Source organism: Gavialis gangeticus, unplaced genomic scaffold (genome assembly GCF_001723915.1).
Source record: "Gavialis gangeticus isolate Ggan-Ray unplaced genomic scaffold, GavGan_comp1, whole genome shotgun sequence".
NCBI classification, from domain to species: domain Eukaryota; kingdom Metazoa; phylum Chordata; order Crocodylia; family Gavialidae; genus Gavialis; species Gavialis gangeticus.
Window position 1 is genome coordinate 58,170,377 of NW_017729031.1, and position 8,288 is coordinate 58,178,664.

The window sequence follows — 8,288 nt, forward strand, 5'->3', positions numbered from 1 at the left end:
TTTTTTTTAGCTGCTTTAAGGTCTTAAAGTCCCTGACTGCTGCTGCTCCTGTGGTGTGATTTGCCATTGCAGTGAGGGGGCAAGGGGTGGAGGGAGAACTGGAATCAGGATGTGCAGCCAACCTTACAGACCTGGTTACTGCTGCTACACCCCCCCCATGGTAAAATCCTGGATATACTTCTGGCATTTAGTATTATTCACGTGTGAACTGAACAGTTACAATACTTTTTAGACTGGCATCTTGCTCAAGCAGTGTCATGACAATGCTACTTTGTAGGATGGCACAGCAGTTCATAATTAGCATGGCATGATAGAAACACGCCGTGCTAATTATTTCTACAGAAATGGCAAATATTGGCATATTGCACAAAGATTTGATCTAAAATTTGTACACAGAATAGAACCATCAGGCAAAGAAGAGGCCAGTGACTTAACACCAGCATAACACCAACCTTAAACTGATTCACATATTTCCATAACTGAGCTGGAACCAAATCCCTGGATCCAAATGTTCCTAAGTGTAATAACTCATAAATTTGCATTTAACTTTCCTGTCTTAAGCCCTTCTGTCCTTTACCAAAATAATACACACCCATGCTCTTATTACTTAAATGAGACAAGATGTTTTGCCATCATTCTTCTTGAAATTAAGATGACCTTTTGCCAAGTTGTCACAAAATAACACTTTTAAAGTACCATCAGTTCTTCTATTAACGTATAAACAAAACCGGGTAATCATGTGGTATAGGTTAACGAATAGCATTTTTTAAACAGTGACTAACATAGTTCTCTACTGAACCTTTAACATTTAATTACATTTATGATGCAGCTCAAGATGCTCCTTGCAATACCAGTTTTAACAGACCAAGTTATATCATGTGATCTAAAGTTTAGCTGGATAATATTTAAAAGTGTCATGCAACTGGCATGCATATTTTCTCTATCATCAAACATACCCCACTGAGGGATCTGAGCATACCTATGAGGTCCAAGAAGCTACAGGGAGGTTCTAAGGATAGTGTTTAGCTCCAATTACTTTTACAAAAGAAATACAGTGATAAATAAGTGTCATCAAGTGGAAAAAATTAGAGGATATGATCCAGTTCACCTAGTCCTAAAAACATACTTTATCTGCAGCATCAAATTATCTATATAATTTTTGGTAGAGAGAAGAGAGAGAAGCAGAAAATTAAAAAATTAAAATAAAAGGTAAGCATAAAAACAGAGCTAGTAAATACTGTTTTTATATTATTTTTATATTTTTCCCCTGCTGTTCACATTTCATCATGAACAGCAGGGGAAATAACATTTTTGCCAAATATGTATTTGCAGTTATTTCTTGGCAACAGTGACTTTTCCAAGAAAGAGAAATTTATAAGTACTTGAAACATGTGTTTAAAACATTGAAAGGTTTAAGTTCTCTTTAAAAGTGGTTTCCTGAGACAGCATCTTCTCAAATACCTAGAACTGATTTATAACTTAAATGTTTGTTATATAGCTGACCAGACTCAATATTCCAGCCATTGAATTATCCTTTAAACCTATATGACCCCCTACTTAATGGTTCATGATGTTAAAGACTCCTAATTTTAAAAAAATAAACAAGGCAAAGACAATTAGTTTGCTAACAAGTTTCCAAGCTCTTGATCAGTCCTAAACTGATGTTGATAAGCAAGTATCTGGGTTTTCCTTTTCCCACAGAAAAATGCCAAAAACCCACAGATTTCCCCTTTTACTCAAGAAAAACATGGATTTTTAATTTTAATGGAGAAACGCATGGATTTTGCAGTTTTGCAAAGAGATCTCTGCACACTGGCCAAGTTCCAGCCTGCAAGGGCCTGGGGGGAATGGGAAGAGGACATGGCCACCAGGCAGCCTGGAGAGCAGCTCCTGCAGGTAAGCTGGGGGGAAGGGGAGGGGGAGGATTGAGGCCCTCAAAGGGAGGGAGGGAGTGAGCCAGGAAGGGCTGGGACTGAGACTGCTGCTCAGCTGTGCACTGCTTGGGGCCCAGGGCCAGGTAGGGCCCCAGCTGGTAGTGGGATGGGGCCACAGGTGGCTCATCTGGAGCAGGGGGCTGACTCCCTACTGCTGCATGCACTCTCAGGGGGAGGCAGGGAGACCTGTGCCCCTAAGTCTGTGTGCTGCGGAAGGAGCAGGGGTGGGCTGTCAGCTGCGGGCTCAGGCTCCCCACCCTGCTGCCCTCCCCTGTTCAGTGGGTGGGACCCAGCATGGCAGGGCAGAGTGGGGTGGGAAGTTCATTGCTGATGAGAGCCCCATGTCACCCTGGCAAGGTGCCCCCTGCCTGCCCAGCAACAGCAGGGGCAGCAGCGTAGGGTCGTGACCCTTGCTGACCTGAGGCAGGCAGCGGGGCACCTTGCCAGGGCACTGCAGAGCTTGCATATATATAGGGGCGTTTCATTTTAATTGCAGATTTGGGGGGTTTTATCAGAGAATTTGCAGTTTTTGTCAGAGATTCTGCCATTTTTTTTAAATCAGAGAAAACCAGGATCCCCACTGATAAACAAATCAGAATGTCTAGTGCTAAACTAAGAGACAAAAGAAAAAGTTCTGTGTTAAAATAAAACCGGTCAATTTTGTACTGTGGTGCAAAACATGCAGTAAAATAATCTATATCTACTCTCTTATCAGTCTCCTTTTTCAAAGGAAAAAAAATCCCAAGCAAGTACTGGCAGCCACCTGCCAGACTACTGTTTCCTAAGACATAACTTTATATCAAATTAAATTAGGCCCCTCTCTTTCACATGGGTGTAGAGAGTATAAAATCAAAAGTTGATCATATCAGAGTGCCTCCTTAAAATATTAAGTCACAACTGGTACTACCAACCTTCTTTCTGCAGATCCTTTTTCTTAAGCATTCATTTGGGAGCTTACTCCCTCTTCTCAAAGCAGTTGCTACACTGCCTGACTGTTCCTTGTCCCCAACCCTTCTTGCAAATCGTTAATGGGTTTAGTCTTTTGCTTTCTTATTTCCAACCCTCTTACAGGAGCAGCAACTGAGATGCTGCCTTGCCTTTATTTTTTTTATTCCCAAACCTCTCTTGAAAACAGGAGTCAGTCAGTAAAACTAACCAACCAACCTTATTTCTAACAATATTTCCTTTTTGTCTCATTTTGGCCACAAGCCAAAGATGACCCCTGAGCTACAGGTTGGAAACTCCTCAGGTATATGCAAGTGAGGACACATCTCAGTATCTTTTAAAAATAAATGTTTTCTCTTCTTTCCAGTTTAGAAAAAATAAGTAGAAAGTAAAATGCTGGAAGATGATGCATGTAGCACATCTCCATTGGAAGGTAATTTTTTTCTGGTAAAGTAACTGTGCAATCATTACAGGTGGTCATCGAAGAAAGAAACAGAATAGTTTATTTAAATGGCAGTGGCTTTTTTAAGATTCAGGCCATGTTTCTGTGTATAGTCTCTCTTCTCCTCTCATACAGAATCCCAGAGGAAAACTTATTTACCGTTACTCCAGTGCCAACAACATGAATCAGGTCTTTGGATTCCTGCTGAATAGGGAACCCATGAGAGAACCAAACCCCCCCCCCCCACTCCAATTCAGAGAGTGTTTGAGAGAGTCCAGTTTTATGCCTTGTATGGTATATCTCAGGACACAACAGCTGTACAGGTTTTCACCTCTCCTTTTTGTAATGGTCCTTTCATGGCTTTGGTGTCATAAGAGAAATGATTGGAGTCAATTTTTAAAGGAGTCAAATTTTTTTTAGTTGAATATTTCTCATTCAATTTTAAAAAGGCGCATTGTTACTAATACATTGGAGCTGCTTTGAAACATGTATGGGACAGTGTTAAGTGATGGGGAGAACAAGTAATTTCAACACGTGAACACTGAAATAGTTTTATTTTATTAATATGGAAAGATAGCGAGATTTCTCACCGCACCATACAATCAATTCTTCCTTTCAGAACATGCAAAACTAGTAGTTTCCAGAAGTGACTGCATCAGGCTGCTCAGAAATCAGTATCTCATGCAAGTCCATCATTCTTAGTAGAAGCCAGTCATATTCCCATCAAATGGACTGAACAGCCTCAGTCTGATTTTGAGTTCCTTCATTCATGTTTCTGGAAGCGTTTGTGATTTTTTTCTTTTTTTTTTGATTTTTTTAGCCAAACAAGGTAGACGTGCCTACTCTGTAGGAAGGGGGAAGGGCAAAAGCCTGCACTAGAAAGTACAGAGACAGCTCAATGCAACTATGTATTTCATGCTATTGTCTATTCCGAACGGATGTTAGTCCAGTCTTAAGACACTAACATTAAAGTGTACAACCAAAGAGGTGTTAATGCCATTAGAATGCAGGTTTTACTTTTCAGAAAGCTTGGCTGTGGTGAAATTATTTTGTCAATACATTATTTCCCCCTATTTATTTTATTTGAACATACTGACCAAGGTGCTTTGTATATGTAGTATAGCATTTTATTTGTACCTTTATGGGACAGGCATAGTTTTATTCCTTTGCTGCCAAAGCCCTTGAATTTTTGGTGCCGAAGTCTTGCACTGGCGCAGTCACCCTGCTTATTCCTATTATGCAGTGTTTCCATTATTTTGAATTTTTTGCAGATGAGGTACACGAGAACTGCTCTATTCAGGGTGACATGCAGTTATTCACTCAAAGCCTCATTTACTCCTGTGGCTCTAAACCAAAGCAGCAACAGCCATCAGCTGCATGAAAGAATAAACAAAGCATACCCTTAACTACACACTGCTAGCAAATTCATAAATAAATCTGGACCAGAGAGCACAATCCAAGCCAGATGCACTCCTGTGCATTCACATTGTGTAACCATCAGGAATCAGAAGAAAATGGGATATAAAAGAAGGGAGACAAAGCAGCAGTTTAAAGACCCAAACAAAAACAAAACATACCGCAGAATAGCAACAGAACTACAGAATTAAGGAGTTTACAGGTAATAGATCAAAAGATCAAGTTAAAGGCAGATGAGGAAAAAAAGGGGGGAAAACCCCTAGAATGCAAGATGGAGGGTGGACTAAGATAGAAGAGAGACTGCTATAAAACTGGGGGAAACAAGTGTTTTGCAAACAAAAATACAATGATAAAGCATTTCAAAGAGAAACCCACTACAAGGTTTAAAAGCATCAGAATTTTTCCCTCTGGAGAGAATATCAACCTGAAAAGAACCTAAATTTCCAAGTGTTCTTGTGTAATTTCTTCCCTAAATTAAGACTTTAATAGTTCCAAGCAAGGCTAGATAACAGTTATGGGTAATATTGGTGCATTCCACTCTTACGGCAATATATTATTTACCCAAGAAATCTTGGCCTCTTCAACTTACGAGACAAAGCTACAACCCTCCTAACATGGATGCAGTTCTATCAGTACAGAAATACTTGCAAAACTATAGCTTATTCCAGTTCGAGAAGCTAGAGAACTTGTACCAGTCTATGGCACTATTATATATGTACCCAGTTTAGGGTTTACATGCCCATAACCAAATTGGTTTTAAAAAAAGTGTCATACCAATTACTGAAACAAATCAGACTAATATACAGAACAGAGTAGGCTTTAATAAAAGCTGAATATAGCCAAGATTACAGTCTAGGACTGGGCAAAACTCTTATAATTACAGTTAAGAAATCAAGGTTTGCTTTCTAAATAGATTATGTTATTTTGTAACAATTAAAATATTCTAAGGATGTTTTACTAGACTACAAACAGAAGCAGCTAAGCAGAGTCAAATGCAATATAAAAGTACAAATGAATGCTTATGGAATATATTACATTATTTGTTCAGCCCTAACAAGTGCTTATCTGGCTGTGCTTCAGGTATCATCCCTCAAACCAGATAGGCACACATCTCAAAAAAACAGGTGGCATGTTCATTTCTGTAGAGCGTGGGAGAACAGACACCGGCCTTTATTCTTTTTACTTTATAATTCTAAAAAGAACCTCATCTGTGGGGGTTTTGTTTATTGTAAGCTGCTCTGAGCCTTTTGGATAAAGCAGGATAGCCATCTAATACATAAATGTAATGTTTTCAGGTTGCGCAATAGCTGTTCATCATCCAAAAAACACCAGTCTTATCATCAGGACTGTCATTTACTGTTCTAACTCTCTTACAGCCAAGTCCAACACTCACTGAAAGCAATAACAAATCTTGCGGAAGAATTCTAGAAGACAGTTCCATCACTGTACACTTAACTGATGAGCCAAGAAAACAGGCCAGACCAAAATGCTGAACCTTGCCTTTAACACTTTGCAATTACCCCTACACTTGCTTAACCTAGCACCACAGACAACAAGGTTTTTGTTAAAAAGTGCACCAGGTTGTTGTTCTTTTTGAAGTTTTTTTTTAATACTCCAAATGCAGCACATTGATTTATAAGGCAAAGACTTTTATTTTGAAGCAAAACACTTAGGGCTTTTATTGACTGGGTATTAGTAGTGCATCAGAAGACAGAATTTGTGCCTCAGGTTTTCCTCAGGCTGCTCTATATCACATACTTGTATACTGTACACAGGTAAAAAGGGAGAGATAATAATGACAATAAAAAGCTGCCGCAGCTAACATAGTAAACTGAGGAGAGCTGCTCGGCAGGAAGGCTTGAGAGGTTTCTCCATTTCAGACTATCGCTCTGAGTACTCTCTAGATATAGGCTTCTTTGAGTTCCAGTGGACAGATAATGAGCAGAAATGCTGAGAGATGATTCTATATTTAAATCACAATAATGGCTCTCTCCACTCTCCCCATTCTATTCTCTCCAACAGAAACAGGCAGGAGAGAATGTAAAAGAGAGGAAGTGAAAAAAGAAATGAAAGCCTGCCTTTTCTACTGTCTTGTTCTTTTGTTAGCTCCTTGATCACATTTCTTCTACCAATAATACCAACTTCTGCAGCCAAAAATAATTCCATCACAAGGTCTTTACACTGTGCACTAGGACAATTTTAGTACTTATTAAAACAAGTGTGGTTTTCAGTTATTGGTTAAAGACATTACTTTTACGTTATATTGGTTTGAGGGATAATAAAAGTCTATCTTTCATCAATGCATCCTGTTTGCGTGCTACTAGCATTGCTGCATCTTCAATAAACCAAGACCAATAACGTTGATTGTTAATTTGAGGTTTCTGCTGCAACTGAACCTGCTCAAAAAACAGACTATCATGTTTCCCCTAAAACCTCTTTTACTCCCCAGGGAAATACTGCAATATCCCTTATGGGCCAGGATTCATCTCATACTGCTGAAAAAGACCTCCAGGTCTTGTCTTGCCTTGTGTGAAAGGGTACAGCCTCCAAGCCTCTGTATTAGCCCTTTGTCATGCTCAGTTAGACTTAAGCAACCTAATGTTTAGCTCTCCGAACAATCTTAATATCTCCCTTGGCACAGAAATGTAACTTCGACAGCTTGTGCGTACTTTTCTCCATATGGAAGCATATAGTTTCATCAGAATTAGGTATCAGCCCAGACTGCCAGCTGATCCCCATTATGCAAGGTGAAAATATGCTTCACAATATGAACCCACAACAGCAATGCAGGCATTTTATAATAAATACTATTCCCTAAAATAAGCATCAAGTACTTTTTCTGTTTCTTGCTTGTTTTTAGAAAACTAAGACAACTCCAAGATCTCTTTCTGAGTCCTAACAGCTAGCTCAGAACCCAGCACTGTGTACACACAATTGTGGTTATTTTTTCTCGCATGCACCCTGCTGTTGTTGACATTGAAGTTCAACTGCCACTTTTTTATTAGGCTCCATCCCTGGTCTATGGAGCCATAACTCTGAAAAAGTTGTTCTTCTTCATTCTGCCTTCCCAAAAACATGGCGCATGTCTTATTTGGGGGTATTCTGCATGTAAGAAAATACAGTGCATCTTCTTGGGCCCAATCCCAATTTGGAGTTTTGGGGGCCACTACAATATCAATAGTTAACAGCAACGATTGTATTCTAAACACGGATCATGTTGTTAAGTTGCAGCTCCCCTTTCTGGTAGCATGTCCCAGACTCCCAATCATTTGCCAGAAGATAAATACCTTCTCTCATTTTAGCAGAGACAGCACAGTTAATTTTATCAGTTAAAAAAAAAAAATCAATGTAGTCAAAACCAGACCAGTTCAGAATCTCCCTCTCTAATCTGTATATTGGGTGAGCTCAGAAAGTGGATTAGGGGTCTTGGCTGCATTTGATGAGTATTGACACAGGGTAAGCTAACACCAGGACTTTCTTCTGTATCATAACAGATCCCTGAATCTTCAGCCATTTTCTCTCTCCCCCCCCCCCCCCCCCCCAACCCACCC

At 39.6% G+C, this 8,288-nt stretch overlaps 1 long non-coding RNA gene across 1 annotated transcript; it reads right to left on the reverse strand.

Moving 5' to 3' along the window:
• Positions 1-3,863: 3,863 nt before the first annotated feature.
• LOC109301730 lies at positions 3,864-5,331 on the reverse strand. Its single transcript, XR_002098591.1, has 2 exons — positions 4,459-5,331; positions 3,864-4,165 (listed from the first exon to the last, which is right to left on the reverse strand). It is a non-coding gene; the product is annotated as an uncharacterized LOC109301730 (long non-coding RNA).
• Positions 5,332-8,288: the final 2,957 nt, after the last annotated feature.